Source organism: Aotus nancymaae, unplaced genomic scaffold (genome assembly GCF_030222135.1).
Source record: "Aotus nancymaae isolate 86718 unplaced genomic scaffold, 86718_ANA_hifiasm-v0.15.2.pri h1tg000028l, whole genome shotgun sequence".
Taxonomy (NCBI): Eukaryota; Metazoa; Chordata; class Mammalia; order Primates; family Aotidae; genus Aotus; species Aotus nancymaae.
The window spans coordinates 317,901-335,762 of record NW_026988441.1 but is presented as its reverse complement, the minus strand read 5'-3'; the positions used below and the strand labels follow the sequence as shown (position 1 = coordinate 335,762).

Sequence of the window (17,862 nt, the reverse complement as noted above, 5' to 3'; positions counted from 1 at the left end):
GCAATGGATCCTCCCAGCTGCCCAAAGGCTCAGTATTTATCCCCAGTTTACGGAGCAGGAAACTGAGGTTCCGAGAAGTGACAGTGTTAGCCAAGGTCAGAAGGGGAGCGGGCCCCGGGCCAGGCCTGTGTGACTCAGAGGCCTGCCGCCTGCCCCACTCGTGTTTCCACTACTGCTACAGCCCTGCTATTAATAAAGACAGCAACGGCAGCGACGCGGAGGCTCTGGAAGGATCCGCAGGAAACCGGCTGTGGCGCTGGCCGCTGGGGACCTGGATGGGGCCCAAGGGGGGCAGAGGCAGAACTTCCTTCGCTGTTTGACTGTTGTGAGGTTGCACTGGGAAAAGTGACAGACCTACAGAGAAGTAGAAAAAGCTCTGTCATGCACACCCATTGTCTGGACTCCACAGATGTGACTATTTGACCATGATTTCTTGATCTGTATTTCTTTGTTGGAGGGGCATACAAATCAGTTTAAAGTAAATGATTTTACAGCTACCAAAGTCTTTTGGAGGTGGACATGCTGAGCTGTCCGGTGTGTTTGCTTTAAAATAATCTGGCAAAAGAAAAGAAAATGTGTGTGTGTGTGTGTGTGTGTGTGTAGGGTGTGTGTGTAGGGTGTGTGTAGGGTGTGTGAGTGTGTAGGGGGTGTGTGTAGGGGGTGTGTGTAGGGGTTGTGTGTGTAGGGTGTGTGAGTGTATAGTGTGTAGGGTGTGTGTGTAGAGTGTGTGTGTATAGGGTGTGTGTGTAGGGTGTGTGTGTGTAGGGTGTGTGTGTATAGGGTGTGTGTAGGGTGTGTGTGTAGGGTGTGTGTGTGTATAGGGTGTGTGTGTAGGGTGTGTGAGTGTGTAGGGTGTGTGTGTAGGGTGTGTGTGTAGGGGTTGTGTGTGTAGGGGTTGTGTGTGTGTAGGGTGTATGAGTGTGTAGGGTGTGTGTCAGGGGTGTGTGTAGGGTGTGTGTGTAGGGTGTGTGTGTGTATAGGGTGTGTGTGTAGGGTGTGTGAGTGTGTAGGGTGTGTGTGTAGGGGGTGTGTGTAGGGGTTGTGTGTGTAGGGTGTGTGAGTGTATAGTGTGTGTGTAGGGTGTGTGTGTAGGGTGTGTGAGTGTATAGGGTGTGTGTGTAGGGTGTGTGTGTGTAGGGTGTGTGTGTAGGGTGTGTGTGTGTAGGGTGTGTGTGTATAGGGTGTGTGTGTAGGGTGTGTGTGTATAGGGTGTGTGTGTAGGGTGTGTGAGTGTATAGGGTGTGTGTGTAGGGTATGTGTAGGGTGTGTGTGTGTAGGGGTTGTGTGTATGTAGGGTGTGTGTGTAGGGGGTGTGTGTAGGGTGTGTGTGTAGGGTGTGTGAGTGTGTAGGGTGTGTGAGTGTATAGGGTGTGTGTGTAGGGTGTGTGTGTAGGGGTTGTGTGTGTAGGGGTCGTGTGTGTAGGGGTTGTGTGTGTGTAGGGTGTGTGAGTACATAGGGTGTGTGAGTGTATAGGGTGTGTGTGTCGGGTGTGTGTGTAGGGGTTGTGTGTGTAGGGGTCGTGTGTGCATGTAGGGTGTGTATGTAGGGTGTGTGAGTGTATAGGGTGTGTGTGTAGGGTGTGTGAGTGTATAGGGTGTGTGTGTAGGGTGTGTGAGTGTATAGGGTGTGTGTGTGCAGGGTGTGTGTGTAGTGTGTGTGTGTGTGTGTCTGTGTGTCGGGGGTGAGACAGTGAGAAGGAAGGAACTCATTTTATTCCTCTGTTTTTGGTTATGCCAGAAATTTTCCTTCATAAAATGCTACAAATTATCAGCAAAACGACAGGCATCATGATAAATGGTGCCCAACCACTTGGGTGTACCTGTCTATAAAAGTAAGGAAAATTTCCAGCTCAACTACAGTAAAATTGTCATACTTAATGACTTAAAAAAAAAAAAATTATGATAAGGCCAGGCACCGTGGCTCATGCCTGTAATTCCAGCCCTTTGGGAGGCAAGGTGGGTGGATTGCCTGAATTAGGGAGTGTGAGACCAGCCTGGCCAAATGGTGAAACCCCATCTCTACTAAAAATACAAAAATCAGAGGCCAGGCGCGGTGGCTCACGCCTGTAATCCCAGCACTTTGGGAGGCCGAAGTGGGTGGATCAGGAGGTCAGGAGTTCAAGACCAGCCTGGCCAAGATGTTGAAACCCCGTCTCTACTAAAAATACAAAAATTAGGGGCCGGGCGCGGTGGCTCAAGCCTGTAATCCCAGCACTTTGGGAGGCCGAGGCGGGTGGATCATGAGGTCAAGAGATCGAGACCATCCTGGTCAACATGGTGAAACCCCGTCTCTAGTAAAAATACAAAAAATTAGCTGGGCATGGTGGCGCATGCCTGTAATCCCAGCTACTCAGGAGGCTGAGGCAGGAGAATTGCCTGAACCCAGGAGGCGGAGGTTGCGGTGAGCCGAGATCGCGCCATTGCACTCCAGCCTGGGTAACAAGAGCGAAACTCCGTCTCAAAAACAAAAACAAAAACCAAAAAAAAATTAGCTGGATGTGGTGGCACGTGCCTGTAATCCCAGCTACTCAGGAGGCTGAGGCAAGAGAATTGCTTGAACCTGGGAGGCGGAGGTTGCGGTGAGCCAAGATGGCGCCACTGCACCCCAACCTGGACGAGAGAGAGAGACTGTCCCAAAAAAATAAAATAAAATAAAAAATAAAAAGTTTAACATGGAGTTTTGCTGTGTTGCCCAGGCTGGTCTCAAACTCCTGAGCTCAAGTGATCCTCCTATTTCGGTCTACCGAAGTGCTGAGACTACAGGTGTGAGCCATGGTACCCAGCCCCAGAGTTCTCGAAATCAGATAATAACAAGTCTGTCTTCAATTTCTCACATTTATTTATTTATTTATTTTAAATGCCAGACCAAGCACAGTGGCTCACGCCTGTATTCCCAGCACTTTGGGAGGCTGAGGTGGGCAGATTATAAGGTCAAGATATCAAGACCATCCTGGCCAACATGGTGAAAGCCCGTCTGTACTACAAATGCAAATATTAGCCAGCCACTGTAGGTGGCAGGTGCCTGTAGTCCCAACTACTTGGGAGGCTGAAGCAGGAGAATGACTTGAACCTGGGAGGCGGAGGTTGCAGTCAGCCAAGATCATGCCACTGCACTCCAGCCTGGCGACAGAGCGAGATTCTGTTTCAAAAACAAAACAAAACAAAACAAAAATTCCAGGCCGGGCGCGGTGGCTCAGGCCTGTAATCCCAGCGCTTTGGGAGGCTGAGGCAGGCAGATCACCTGAGGTCAGGAGTTTGAGACCAGCCTGACCAACAAAGTGAAATCCCATCTCTCCTAAAAATACAAAAATTAAGGCCAGGCACAGTGGCTCACACCTGTAATCCCAGCACTTTGGGAGGCCGAGGTGGATGGATCACGAGGTCAGGAGTTCGAGACCAGCCTGACCAACATGGTGAAACCCCATCTCTACTAAAAATACAAAAATCAGCTGGGCTTGGTAGTGGGCACCTGTAATCCCAGCTACTCAGAAGGCTGAGGCAAGAAAATCACTTCAAATCAGGAAGTGGAGGTTGCAATGAGCTGAGATCACGCCACTGCACTCCAGCCTGGGCGACAGTGTGAGTCTGTCCCAAAAAAAAAAGAAAAAAAGAATAAAGAAATCAAAAATAAAACTTTTAAGGCCAGGCATGGTGGCTCATGCCTGTAATCCAAGCACTTTGGAGGCCAAGGCAGGTGGATCACCTGAGGTTGAGAGTTCAAGACCAGCCTGAGCAACATGGTGAAACCTCGTCTTTAAAAAAATTAATAAAATAAAACAATTAGCTGGGTGTGGCGGCCAGTGCCTGTAGTCTCAGCTACTTGGGAGGCTGAGGCAGGAGAATCACTTGAACCTGGGAGGCAGAAGTTGTGGTGAGCTGAGATTGCACCACTGCACTCCAACCTGGGCAATGGAGCAAGACTCTGTCAAAAAATAGAAAAGAAAAGAAAAGAAAAGAAAAGAAAAGAAGAAAAGAAAAGAAAAGAAAAGAAAAGGGCTTTATTTGCTTTATGAGTCAGGAATCAACGTCAATGCCCTGTATGACTTTCAGGGAACTTTTTATCACTGTGCCTTTTGCACTATTTGAATTTTTCCTGTGAGTATGTGTTATTTGAAATTTTAAAATAGAATAAAATAATACAGTGATGATGATACAGTAATATAGTAACACTTGGTGCTTACTTGCAGCCAGGCCCTGGTCATTCTCTCTCTCTCTCTCTCTCCCTCCCTCTCTCTCTCGTTCTCTTTTTCACCTAAGACTTTGTGGAGTCCTCCCAACAAAGCCTGGGCGGGTAGAATGATGGTTTCCAGTTTCCTGATGGGGACAGTGGGCATGACAGAGTCATGGGCCCCGGAGCCACAGCCAGCGAGAGGCAGAGCTGAGATGCCTTGAGGTCGGGGACTGCAGGCTCCTCTGTGCCCTCTGCCTGTGCCACTCCATAAGGCTGACCTCAGGCACCCAGCTCCACCAGCTCCTCCACTGGAGACCCGGGCTGGCTGTGCGCCAACGGGACACATGCATCTGCTCCTCCAGAGCCGAAAGGTCAGGCAGCAGAGCCGGCCACCTGGGTCCCCTGGGAGGAGAGTGAGAGGGGACACTGCGGGCCTCCGGGGCTCCAGCCCTCCAAGCCCTCCCCCAGAGGCTCGCTGGTGATCCAGGGAGCTTTGCACCTCCCCATTTAGTAACGCCACTCTGTGGGGTCACCCGGAGTGACCTCGGCACGCAGGTGTGGTGGGGGAGGCTGCAGTCCTGCCCCAGGGCACACACACATCCCTCATTAGAGCTGGGCGCCGTGCCTCTCTCCTCCCCTCCCGCCCGCCCACCAGCCTCTGAGGGCTCCTTGAGGTCTGGGGACTTTTTGTGACCGTTTCCTGCCTTTGTCCCCTCCTGGCCAAATGAGGGCACACCAACAAGTTAAGTGTGTTAACAACAACAATAATGATATTGTCAACACTCATACTGCACTCTGCCGTGGCTTGTGTTTCATGTGTTTTTGTCATGCCTGTGATTATTTTGTAGAGAAGGGGTCTCGGCGTGCTGCCTCAGCTCTCTTATTATGTTGGAATTGAGGCTGGTCTTGAATTCCCGGCATGCCTCTGTGCCTCAGTTTTCTCTTGTATTAAAAGGTCATCCCCAGCTCCTACCCACAGCATTGCTGATAAAAGAGTAATATTTATAATGCAGAACATAATGCACACGATAATAATATATTTAAGACAATTATTTTAGATATTATATGTACTATTCTATATTTATATTGTGATATATGTAGTATATATCTCATGTATAATATATATACTTTTATATATGTGTGTGTATATGTGTGTGTGTGTGTGTGTGTATATATATATATATATATATATTTTTTTTTTTTTTTTTTGAGATGGATCTTGCTCTGTTCCCCAGGCGGGAGTGCAGTGGCACGAACTCAGCTCACTGAAACCTCTGTCTCCTGCGTTCAAGCGATTCTCCTGCCTCAGCTTCCCAAGTAGCTGGGACTACAGGCGCCCAACACCAGGCCCAGCTAATTTTTGTATTTTTAGTAGAGACAGGGTTTCACCACGTTGGCCAGGCTGTTTTTGAACTCCTGACCTCAGATGATCCACCCGCCTCGGCCTCCCAAAGTGCTGGGATTACAGGCGTGAGCCACCGCACCTGGCCACTTACATATATTATTTTTAAAGTCAATTCAATTAATAAAATATATACCGAAAGAATACCTAAAAATTAATTTACACTTCAAAGACTGTTCGGTTGACGACGTAACACACCCACCACCCCATCCCGTCCTTCAGCCACAAAAGGAAGAAAGAAAAAGAGGAGGAGAGAGGGGGCATTAAGCTGATTCGCTTCACCTGGAGGGAGTGAGGTTATAATGAGCAGACCAGAACCTCAGGCTTCAGCAGTCATCCTGATGCAGTCAAGGATGACCTTCGCAGTAAAGGCAGGCTGCTTTCACTCCAGTTTTTTTTTTTTTTTTTTTTTTTTTTTTGACTTGGAGTCTTGCTTTGTTGCCCAGGCTGTAGTGCAGTGGCACGATCTCGGCTCACTGCAACCTCCACCACCTGGGTTCAAACAGTTCTCTTGCCTCAGCTTCCTGAGTAGCTGGGACTACAAGCTTCTACCATCACGACCAGCTAATTTTTGTTTTTTAGGAGGGACAGGGTTTCCCCATGTTGGTCAGGCTGGTCACGAACTCCTGACCTCAAGTGATCCACCCACCTTGGCCTCCCAAAGTGCTGGGATTACAGGTGTGAACCACCATGCCCGGCCCGCTCCTGTTTTTTAATTTTGTTTTTAAGACAGGGTCTCACTCTGTAAGCCAGACTGGAGTGCAGGGGCGCACACACAGCTCACTGCAGCCTTGACTTCCTGGGTTCAAGAGATCCTCCCACCTCAGCCTTCTAAGTAGCTGGGATCACAGATGCATGCCACTGCGCCGGTTACTTTTTAAATTTTTTGCAGAGATGGGATCTCACTATGTTGTCCAGGTTGGTCTCAAACTTCTGGCCTCAAGCTATCCTCTGGCCCTGACCTCCCAATGTGCTGGGTGAGATTACAGGTGTGAGCCACTGCACCCGGCACTTTGCTCCTGTTTTTGTTTTGTTTTGTTTTGTTTTTTTTCTGAGACAGAGTTTTGCTCTTGTTACCCAGGCTGGAGTGCAATGGCGCAATCTCGGCTCACTGCAACCTCCGCCTCCTGGGTTCAGGCAGTTCTCCTGCCTCAGCCTCCTGAGTAGCTGGGATTACAGGCACGCGCCACCATGCCCAGCTAATTTTTTGTATTTTTAGTAGAGACAGAGTTTCACCATGTTGACCAGGATGGTCTCGATCTCTTGACCTTGTGATCCACCCGCCTCGGCCTCCCAAAGTGCTGGGATTACAGGCGTGAGCCACCGCGCCCGGCCCTTTGCTCCTGTTTTAAGACAGTGATGCTATTTTCTTTCTAGCACCCTGTATACACTGAACAAATATTGTTAAATAAAATAATGGATGAAAACACAAGCCATGGCACCGAGCATAGTGAATACTGAACAATAATTATTGTTGTTGTTGACAGATACTCATGGCAGTTACTATGGGCCAGGCACTGTTCGGGGTTTTTTGATTCCCTTACAGTAATCTCACTTAATCCTTGTGTTCTACCTATGACATAGGAACTATTATTTTCCAAGAAACAGACAGGTCACACATGCTAACTCTTATCATCATCTCTGACCAGCTGACACGCAGCACAAAACCCTCCTGGGATTCTCCATGGAATGAAATATTTCAGGCACACACACATACACACCCCAAAATATAATGAGTGTTCATGTATCCACCATTCTGTTTAAGAAATATAATTCTCCAGCTGTAATAGAAGCCCTGTGTGCACTGCCTCTCCAAATCCTTTCCCTTCCAAAAGTAAACAACTTCTCCAATGAGGTGTTTGTTATTCTTTGATTACAAAAGACTTTTGCTACAAAGTATAAATCTGTAACTGCTAGAGAGCATTGCCTTGCTTGTTTTTAAATGTTGTATAAATAGTGGCAGTGGCTCATGCCTGTAATCCCAGGACTTTGGGAGGCCACCGTGGGCGGATCACCTGAGGTCAGGAGTTAGAGACCAGCCTGGCCAACATGGTGAAAACCCGTCTCTACTAAAAATACAAAAATTAGCCAGGTGTGGTGGCATATGCCTGTAATCCCAGCTACTGGGGAGGATGAGGCAGGAGAATTGCTTAAACCCAGGAGGCGGAGGTTATAGTGAGCCGAGATCATGCCACTGCACTCCAGCCTGGGTGACAGAGTGAGACTCTGTCTCAAAAAAAAAAAAAGGAAGAAGTCTAATTCTCCCAATATAATAGAAACTCCGCATGTACTCTCCTCTCCAAATCCGTTCCCTTCCAAAAGTAACCACTGTGTCCAATGAGGTGTTTGTTCTTCTATTACAAAAGACTTTTGCTACAGAGTATGAATCCACAACTGCTGGAGAGTATTGCTTGCCTGGTTTTAAATGTTGCATAAATAGTGTGGTGCTCCCGACCTTCTGCCGCTTGTTTTTGTCCTCACCAGCTCCACGCTGCCTGTGCAAGGGACTGTTACACACAGCTCAGGTCACTTCCTTTGCGAAGATGTTTAATATTCCAGTGCGTGGAGATACCGTCTTCCAGGGATCCATCCTTCTGGTTTCTCCAGTATTGTGCTCTTAGGAAAAAGCAGGGCAAAGAATATTGTTAGATGTGGTGCCTTGTGCTGAGTGGCATGTTTTCTCTGGGGTATTGGCCCCAAAGTGGAATTCCTGGGTCAGAGGACAGGAGAATGTGCAGCTTTCTTAGATATAGATATATATATTTTATACAACCACGCTCTCCAGGGTGGTTGTATCGGGTTTTTTGTTTTGTTTTGTATTATTTTGTTTTTTTAGTTCACAGTTTCCTTTGAGAATCTGGGCCGGTTTCAGTGGCTCACGCCTGTAATCCCAGCACTTTGGGAGGCTGAGGCAGGTGGATCACAAGGCCAACATGGTGAAACCCTGTCTCTACTAAAAATACCAAAATTAGCTGGGTGTAGTGGCGGGTGCCTGTAACCCCAGCTACTAGGGAGGCTGAGGGAGGAGAATTGCTTGAACCCAGGAGGCAGAGATTACAGTGAGTCGAGATGGAACCACTGCACTCCAGCCTGGTGACAGAGCGAGACTCCATCTCAAAAAGAAAAGGAGAATCTGAAGAAAGCTGGAGAGACTTATTTGTCTGGTCCAATACAGAAACCACATGGCTCTAAGGTATTAGAGATGTGGTTGTTTCAAACTGAGACATGCTGTCAGCATACAATATACTCTAAGATTGAAAAGGACAGTGTCAGCTGGCTCTGATTTATTATTTTATTTGTTTCTTTGTTTATTTGAAGCAGAGTCTCGCTCTGTTGGCCAGGCTGGAGTGCAGTGGTGCCACCTCAGCTCACTGCAATCTCTTTCTCCTGGGTTCTTCTCGTGCCTCAGCCTCAAAGTAGCTGGAATTACAGACGCACAACCACACAAGGCTAATTTTTTTTTTTTTTTTTTTTTTTTGTATTTTTAGTAGAGATGGGGTTTTGCCATGTTGGCCAGGTTGGTCTTGAACTCCTAGCCTCAAGCAATCTTCCTGGCTCTGCCTCCAAAAGTGCTGGGATTATTAAAGGCATCAGCTGTCCTGCCCAAACAACTGATTTTTTTTTTTTTTAATTTTCGAGACAGAGTCTCCCTCTGTTGCCCAGGCTGGAGTGTAGTGGCACAATCTTGGCTCACTGCAACCTCCACTTCCTGGGTTCAAGAGATTCTCCTGCCTCAGCCTCCTGAGTAGCTGGGATTATAGACATGTGCCACCACCCCCAGCCAATTTTTTGTATTTTTAGTAGAGATGAGTTCCACCATGTTAGCCAGGCTGGTCTCGATCTCCTGACCTCATGATCCACCCGCCTCAGCCTCCCAAAGTTCTGGGATTACAGGTGTGGGCCACCGTGCCTATCCTACAAAAAATTTTTAACAAAGTAGTCAGGTGTGGCGGCATGCACCTGTAGTCTCAGCTGTTCTTGAGGCTAAAGTGGGAGGATCTCTGGAGCCTGAGAGCTGGAGGCTTCAGTAAGCTATGATCATACTGATCGTATCATTGCACTCCAGCCTGGGCAACAGAGTGAGACCCTGCCTCAAAAAACAAAATGATGATGATGATCACAGTGCTATAGTTAATAACAATGTATTGTATGCTCAAAAATTGCTAAGAGAGTAGATTTTAAAAATTCTCACTGCAAAAAAAAGTATGTGAGGTAATGCATGTGTTAATTGTACAGCTTGATATAGCCGTTTTACAATCTGTGTGTGTGTGTGTGTGTGTGTGTGTGTGTAAACATCATGTTAGCCAGACACAGTGGGGCATGCCTAGTCTAGGAGGCTGTCAGGTCATGTCTGTCTAGGAGGCTGAGGCAAGAACATTCCTGAGGCCAGGAGTTCAAGAGCTAAGGTTGCGCTTGTGAAAAACCACCACACTCCAGCCTGGCGACATGGTGGGGCCCTGTCTTTAAAAACAACAGAAAAATCATGTTGTACACACCAATTGTATACAGTCTTTATGTGTCAGTGTAGAACAAAAAAATAAGGGGAAAAGAACAACAGAAGAGCACGCTCGCAGGTGCACCCAGAGCTGTGAAGAACCCGAGATGCCACGCCACACATCCCCGGCCGAGGCTGAAGAAATCCATGCTCTGCCCCTTTCTTTCAGCCACTCCTATAAACAAGCATCTTCTTTCATGTTGGTGCCTCGATTTTCATGTCTTTGTGTTTTCTGTTGGTGATTATGCAGGTTTGTGCTTTTTTTTGAGATGGAGTTTCGCTCTTTTTGTCCCAGGCTGGAGTGCAAGGGCACGACTTAGGCTCACTGCAACTTCCACCTTCCGGGTTCAAACAATTCTCCTGCCTCAGCCTCCTAAGTAGCTGGGATTACAGGCATGTGCCACCACGCCCTGCTAATTTTATATTTTTTAGTAGAGATGGAATTGCTCCATGTTGGTCAGGCTGGTCTTGAACTCCCAACCTCAGGTGATTTGCCCGCCTTAGCCTTTCAAAGTGCTGGGATTACAAGTGTGAGCCTCCACACCTGGCATGTTTGTGCTTTTCGTTGGTGATTCTACACTTCAGCTCCCAAGCACAGTGCTGAACAGGGAATGTTCTGCTTGGGAATGTTCTTCAGTGCCTCACGTAGAAAATCTGGCCTGGCGCAGGGGCTCACGCCTGTAATCCCAGCACTTTGGGAGGCCGAGGTGGGGAGATTGCTTCAGGTCAGGCGTTCGAGACCAGCCTGGCCAACATGATGAAACCCTGTCTCTACTAAAAATACAAAAATTAGCTGGGAGTCATGGCACATGCCTGTAATCCCAGCACTTTGGGAGGCCGAGGTGGGGAGATTGCTTCAGGTCAGGCGTTCGAGACCAGCCTGGCCAACATGATGAAGCCCTGTCTCTACTAAAAATACAAAAATTAGCTGGGAGTCATGGCACATGCCTGTAATCCCAGTTACTCGGGAGGCTGAGGTGGGGAGATTGCTGGAACTCGGGAGGTGAAGGTTGCAGCGAGCCAAGATCACACCACTGCACTCCAGCCTGGATGACAAAGTGAAACTCCGTGTCAAAAAGAAAGAAAAGAAAAGAAAAGAAAATCCATGTGTTAGATGAACTTCGTTGAGGCAAGAGCTGTATTCCTGCTGGTAGTGAGTTCATGACAATGAATCAACGATATATATGTAAAAGGTGTATTTTTTTTTTTTTTTTTTGAGACAGAGTCTCACTCTGTCACTGAGGCCAGTGTGGTCTTGGCTCACTGCAGCCTCCGCCTCCCATGTTAAAGTGATTCTCCTGCCTCAGCCTCCCGAGTAGCTGGGACTACAGGTGTGCACTGTCCTGCCCAGCTAATTTTTAAATTTTCTATAGATATAGGGTCTCACTGTGTTGCCCAGGCTAGTTTCAAATTCCTGGGCTCAAGCAGTCCTCCTGCCTCAGCTCCCAAAAGTGCTGGAATTGCAGGCGTGAGCCACCACACTGCACTAGACATCTTTCTAACACTCAGTTCCGATTCAGGCCCTCTCCTCCTCAGTAGCCTCCCACGGCTCCCCATCGCCCTTGGGTTAGCGTCCACACCCCACCGCCTGGCCTCCGAGCCCTTCTGGAGCTGCACCTGTGGCATCTTATTTCCCAACCCGTTCATCTCACCCAACGCCCAGGCACACGGAAGACCTTGGAATGCCCGGGCACACTGGATTCTCTCTCTGTTTCTCAGGAAATGTGTGCGGAATGAGGAGGCAGATGGATGGCGGAACGTGGTTGGTTCAAAAATCCCCTGTGATTAACCATAATTATCACCAGCATTTACTGAACATCTTACCAGCCCCAGTGCTAATCCTCACAGCGCCCCGGGGAGGTGGTCCTATTATTAGCTCAGCTTCATCATTGAGGAAAGCGAGACTCACAGAGACGGAGCCTCCCGCCAGGCATCTCACTGCAGATCAGCCGCCGGAGGGACTCCGATGCCAATCGACCCTGCAGCGTGCACCCTCGGCCTGTCCGCTGTTCGTGGATGTTTGCGGGCCGCGAGCCAGGGGCAGGCGTAGGACAAGGTTGCGGACTTCTCTTATTTCCATTCAAACACGGCACACATTTCCCGGGGACTTTGTATGCACAGCCCTGAGCTGAGGCCAGGCATGGGGAGACCACAGATGGACTCTGTCCCTGCTCCAGAGGTGCCCGGGAGGTGCCGTGAACAAGGGTGCAGCCGCTGTGAAGCAAGGCATGCCTCTCACAAAGGCGACCAAGAGAGGCCTAAAAGTGGCTCTGAGCCATCCTGGCGGGAAAGGGGGTGGGGGAGGAAGGGGTTCAGAGACCTGGAGGATGAGTCAAGTAACAGTAGCAAGACAGGCCAGGCCAGTGGTGACTGGGATTCAAATTGAAACAAGATTAATTAAATTACAATTGAGGGCCGGGCTCGGTGGCTCACACCAGTCATTCCAGCACTTTGGGAGGCCGAGGTGGGCAGATCACGTGAGGTCAGGAGTTCCAGATCAGCCTGGCCACCATGGTGAAACCCCGTCCCTACTTAAAATACAAAAATTAGCCGGGCATGATGGCATTCTCCTGTAATCCCAGCTACTTGGGAGGCTGAGGCAGGAGAATCGCTTGAACCCAGGAGGCAGAGGTTGCAGTGAGCTGGGATCGCACCACTAGACTCCAGCCTGGGTGACAGAGTGAGACTCTGTCTCAAAATAAATAAAATAAATGAATAAAATAAAATAAAAAGTAACAATAAATAAATAACAACTGGACACCTACCTGCTACCACGCAGGACCCAAGCATTGCTGCAGCATCTGGGACACACCTCAAAGCGAAGCTGACTCCCCCGCTTGGGCGGATCTGCAGAGATGGGAAGCAGATCCGTGCCCGCCTAGGGCGTGGGGGACAGGAGGCGTGTACTGGGGGGCTATGGCTAAGGAGTGCAGTGTTTCTTTTGGGGGTAATGAAAAACATTTTTAAATTGTGTTAGGCCAGGCGCAGTGGCTCACTTCTGTAATCCCAGCACTTTGGGAGGCCAAGGTGGGTGGATTGCTTGAGTTCAGGAGTTCAAGACCAGCCTGGCCAACATGGCAAATCTCATCTCTACTAAAAATACAAAAATTAGCCAGGCGTGGTGGCGCACAGCTGTAATCCCAGCTACTCAGGAAGCTGAGGCCAAAGAATCGCTTGAACCCAGGAGGCAGAGGTTGCAGTGAGCCGAGTCCTACCAGTGAACTCCAGCCTGGGCGACATAATAAGACCCTGTCTAAAAAAAATGGTTGTGTTGATGGTTGTACAACTCTAGGACTATACCAGAAACCATTGAGTTGTCCACCTTACATGGTGAATTTTATGGTATATGAATTATATTTCAATAATGCTATTTAAAAAATATTTGGTCTATAGCCAGGTATGGTGGCTGGTGCCTGTAATTCCAGCTACTTGAGAGGCCAAGGCAGGAGAATCACTTGAGCCCAGGAGTCAGAGGCTGCAGTGAGCAGAGATCATGCCCCTGCACTCAGACGAGATTGCACCACTTCACTCCAGCCTGGGCAATGCAGAGAAACCATCTCAAAAAAATAAATAAATAAATAAAAATTGGCCTTGTGGAACCTGCATTTTAGTGAATGAGGCACCATTGCAACCACAGACCGTGGGATGCCCAGATCATTTTAAATTTTAGTTATTTATCTTTTTGAAGCAGGATCTCAGGGTGTCACCCAGCCTGGAGTGCAGTGCATAATCATAGCTCACTGCAGCCCTGATTTCCCGGATTTAAGTGATTTTTCTGCTTCAGCTTCCTGAGTAGCTGGGACTACACATACATGCCACCATGCTTGGCTAATTTTTTTTTTTTTATATAAAGACGGGTGGGCTCTCACTGTGTTGCCCAGGCTGGTCTTGAACTCCAGTGCTCAAGCGATACTCCTGCCTTGGCCTCCCAAAGTGCTGGGATTACAGGTGGGAGCTACCACATCAGGCCCATTTTTAACATTTAACACCCACTGCTGTATAAAAGAACCATTTTCAATAATCATCATGTAATAATCACCTGCACCTTTTTCTTGACTGGGGTGGGGAGTTTTCTTCTTTTTTTTTTTAATTAATAGAAATTAATTTTTAAAAAGTATTTTTTAAAGCAGTATTAGGTTCACAGCAATATTGATCAGAAGGTACAAAGTTGTTGTTTTTTGTTTGTGTTGGGACGGTTTTGCTCTGTCACCCAGGTTGGAGTGCAGTGGTGCAATCTCAGCTCACTGCAACCTCCACTTCCTGGGTTCAAGTGAGTCTCGTGCCTCAGCCTCCCCAGTAGCTGAGATTACCTGCACGTGTCACCATGCCTGGCTAATTTTTGTATTTTTAGAAAAGACGGGGGCCAGAAGGTACCAAGTTCTTCTATACTCCCTGACCCACCCCCACAGCCTCCCCCACTACCAGCCTCCCCACCAGGGTGGTGCATGGGACACACGGTCATCACCCACAGGCCACAGCGCACATGCGGACTCGCTCCTGCTTCATGAAGTCGTACATTCATAATGACCCATCCCCAACGCTGTAGTTTCAGACAGAATATCATAGTCTCACTGCCCTAAACGTCCCCTGGGCTCCGCCTCCTCATCCCTCTCTCCCGGCTAGCCCCTGCCAACCCCTGATCTTTTTCCTGTCTCTGTAGTTTTGTCTTTTCCAGAACCTCGTATGGCTGGAATCTTAACAGTAAGCAGCCTCTTCAGATTAGCTTCTTTCACTTAGAAACATGCGTTTATGTTCCAGCATGTCTTTTATGGCTTGGTAACTTGTTTTTGTTTTTTTCAGTAAAACTTTTCATTGTCATCTCATTTCTTTTTATTGCTTAATAATATTCCTTAGTGTGGATGGACCACAGCTTATCCATTCATGTATTGAAGGGTTTTCTTTCTTTCTTTCTCTTTCTTTCTTTCCCTCCCTCCCTCTTTCCTTCCTTCCTTCCTTTCTTTCTTTCCCTCCCTCCCTCCCTCTTTTCTTCCTTCCTTCCTTCCTTTCTTTCTTTCTCTCTTTCCTTCCTTTTCCTTCTTTATCTTGCTCTCTCGCCCAGGCTGGAGTGCAATGGTGCAATCTCAGCTCACTGCAACCTCCACCTCCTGGGTTCAAGCGATTCTCCTGTCTCAGCCTTCCCAGTAGCTGGTGCTACAGGCATGCACCACCACACCCGGCTAATTTTTGTATTTTTAGTAGAGACAGGGTTTCACCATATTGGCCAGGCTGCTCTTGAACTCCTAACCTGGTGATCCGCCCGCCTCGGCCTCCCCAAGTGCTGGGATTACAGGTGTGAGCCACCGCGCCCGGTCAGTTACTTTCAAGTTTTAGCAATTATGAATAAAGTTGCTGTAGACTTTCACATGTGGGTTTTTGTGTGGAGATCAGTTTTCAACTCATTTGAGTAAATACCAGTAATACTGATTGCTGAATTCTGGTTCATTTATTTATTTACATATTTTTAGTAGAGACAGTTTCTCCATGTTGGCCAGGCCGGTCTCCAACTCCGGACCTCAGGTGATCCGCCCGCCTCAGCCTCCCAAAGTGCTGGGATTACAGGCGTGAGCCACCGCATCTGGCCTTGTTTTGATGTGATTAGTTAAGATGAAGCCATACTGGAGAGGAGGAGGCTCACTCCAATATGACTGGTGTTTATATACACAGGGAAAATTTGGACACAAATTCCTACATAGGGAGGATGCCAATGCCGATGAAGGCCGAGGTTGAGATGGTGCAGCCACAGGCCACAGCATGCCAAGACTGGCTGGTGACACCCTGGGCGACACAGTGAGACCCCTGTTTCCTACCTGCCTGTAGTCCCAGCTACTCAGGAGACTGAAATGGGAGGATCACTTGAGCTCAGGAGGTTGAGGTTACAGTGAGCTAAGATCACACCGCTGCACTGCAACCTGGGTGACAGAGCTAGACCCTGTCTCAAAAAACAAACAAACAGATTGCTGGCAACCACCAGAAGCTAGGGAGAGGCAAGGAAGCATCCCCTACAGCAAGGCTGTCTAACCCGCAGCCCGCAGGCCACATGCTGCCCAGGATAACTTTGAATGTGGCCCAACACAAATTCATGAACTTTCTTAAAACATTATGAGATTTTTCTTTTTGCATTTTTGTATTTATTGATTCACCAGTTCACCAGTTATTGTTAGCGTTAGTGTGGCCCAGGAAAGCCACAAGCTTGGACACCCCTCCCATACAGGCTTCCGACCGAGTGTGTCCCTGCCGACACCTTGACCCCGACTCCAGAGCCCTGGGACAGCACACTTCTGTGGTTGTTCCTGCTTTTGTTTTGTTTTGTTTTTTTTTTTTTGAGACGGAGTTTCGCTCTCGTTACCCAGGCTGGAGTGCAATGGCGCGATCTCGGCTCACTGCAACCTCCACCTCCTGGGTTCAGGCAATTCTCCTGCCTCAGCCTCCTGAGTAGCTGGGACTACAGGCACGCGCCACCATGCCCAGCTAATTTTTTGTATTTTTGGTAGAGACGGGGTTTCACCATGTTGACCAAGGTGGTCTCGATCTCTCAACCTCGTGATCCACCCGCCTCGGCCTCCCAAAGTGCTGGGATTACAGGCTTGAGCCACCGCGCCCGGCCCCTTGTTTTTCTTTTTTTGAGACTAAGTTTTGCTCTTGTAGCCCAGGCTGGAGTGTAATGGCAGGATCTCAGCACACTGCAACCTCCGCCTCCCAGGATCAAGTGATTCTCCTGCCTCAGTCTCCTGAGTAGCTGGGATTACAGGCTGCGCCACCATACCTGGCTAATTTTTCTGTATTTTTAATAGAGATGAAGTTTTACCATGTTGGCCAGGTTGGTCTCAACCTCCTGACCTCAAGTGATCTGCCCGCCTAAGCCTCCCAAAGTGCTGAGTTTACAGGTGTGAGCCACTGTACTCAGCCTTCTGGTTTTAAGACACATGGTTTGTGGCAGTTTGCTGCAGCGGCCCCAGGAATTGAACGCAGGTGGACAGACTTGAGAGAATTAAACAGATAATGAAACCAACTTACGCTGATGGTGCGTGCCAGGAAGGAAATGAAACGGGGAGACTGCGTTCATCCTCCACGCTGGGAGACACGATCACAAACGCAGCTGCTTCAAACAGCACCCATTCATCTGCTCCCAGTTTGTGCGGGTCAGGAGTCTGGCACTGCACATCTGGGGACTCTGCTGGGGGTCTTGCCAGGCTGAAATCAAGGTGTTAGCTGGACTGGGTTCTCTCTGGAGCTCCAGGCCGTCTTCTGAGCTCCTTCAGGCCGTGACGGGATTCAGTGAATTGTGGTGGTGGGACAGAGGTTCCCACCTCCATGCTGGCTGTGGCCTCACCGGCACTTCAGGAAGAGGCTTGTTCCTTTTAAGGGGTCACGTGATTAGACCAGGCCCACCAAAGCACAACTCCCTAAAGTCAGCTGATTTGGAATCTTATTTATGATTATTATTTTTAAGCGATGGTAGGGTCTCACTTTGCTGCCTAGGCTGTTCTCAAACTCCTAGGTTCAAGGGATCCTCTGGTCTCGGCCTCCCAAAGCACTGGGATTCCAAGCCTGAGCCACCATGCCCTGTCTGACTTGGGATTTTTTTTTTCAAGATAGAGTCTTGCTCTGTTGCTCAGGCTGGAGTACGGTGGTGCGATCTCGGCTCACTGCAACCTCCACCTCCCAGGTTCAATCAATTCTCTTGCCTCAGCCTCCTAAGTAGCTGGGATTACAGGACTCACCATCACGCCAGGTTAATTTTTGTATTTTTAGTAGAGACGGAGTTTCACCTGTGGGCCAGGTTGGTCTCGAACT

The 17,862-nt window shown here is 48.6% G+C and overlaps 1 long non-coding RNA gene across 1 annotated transcript; it reads right to left on the bottom strand.

Moving 5' to 3' along the window:
* Nucleotides 1-108: 108 nt before the first annotated feature.
* On the bottom strand, nucleotides 109-17,179 carry LOC110568819 (uncharacterized). Its single transcript, XR_002478998.2, has 3 exons — nucleotides 17,083-17,179; nucleotides 8,055-8,189; nucleotides 109-354 (listed from the first exon to the last, which is right to left on the bottom strand). It is a non-coding gene; the product is annotated as an uncharacterized LOC110568819 (long non-coding RNA).
* Between the last annotated feature and the right edge of the window lie 683 nt (nucleotides 17,180-17,862).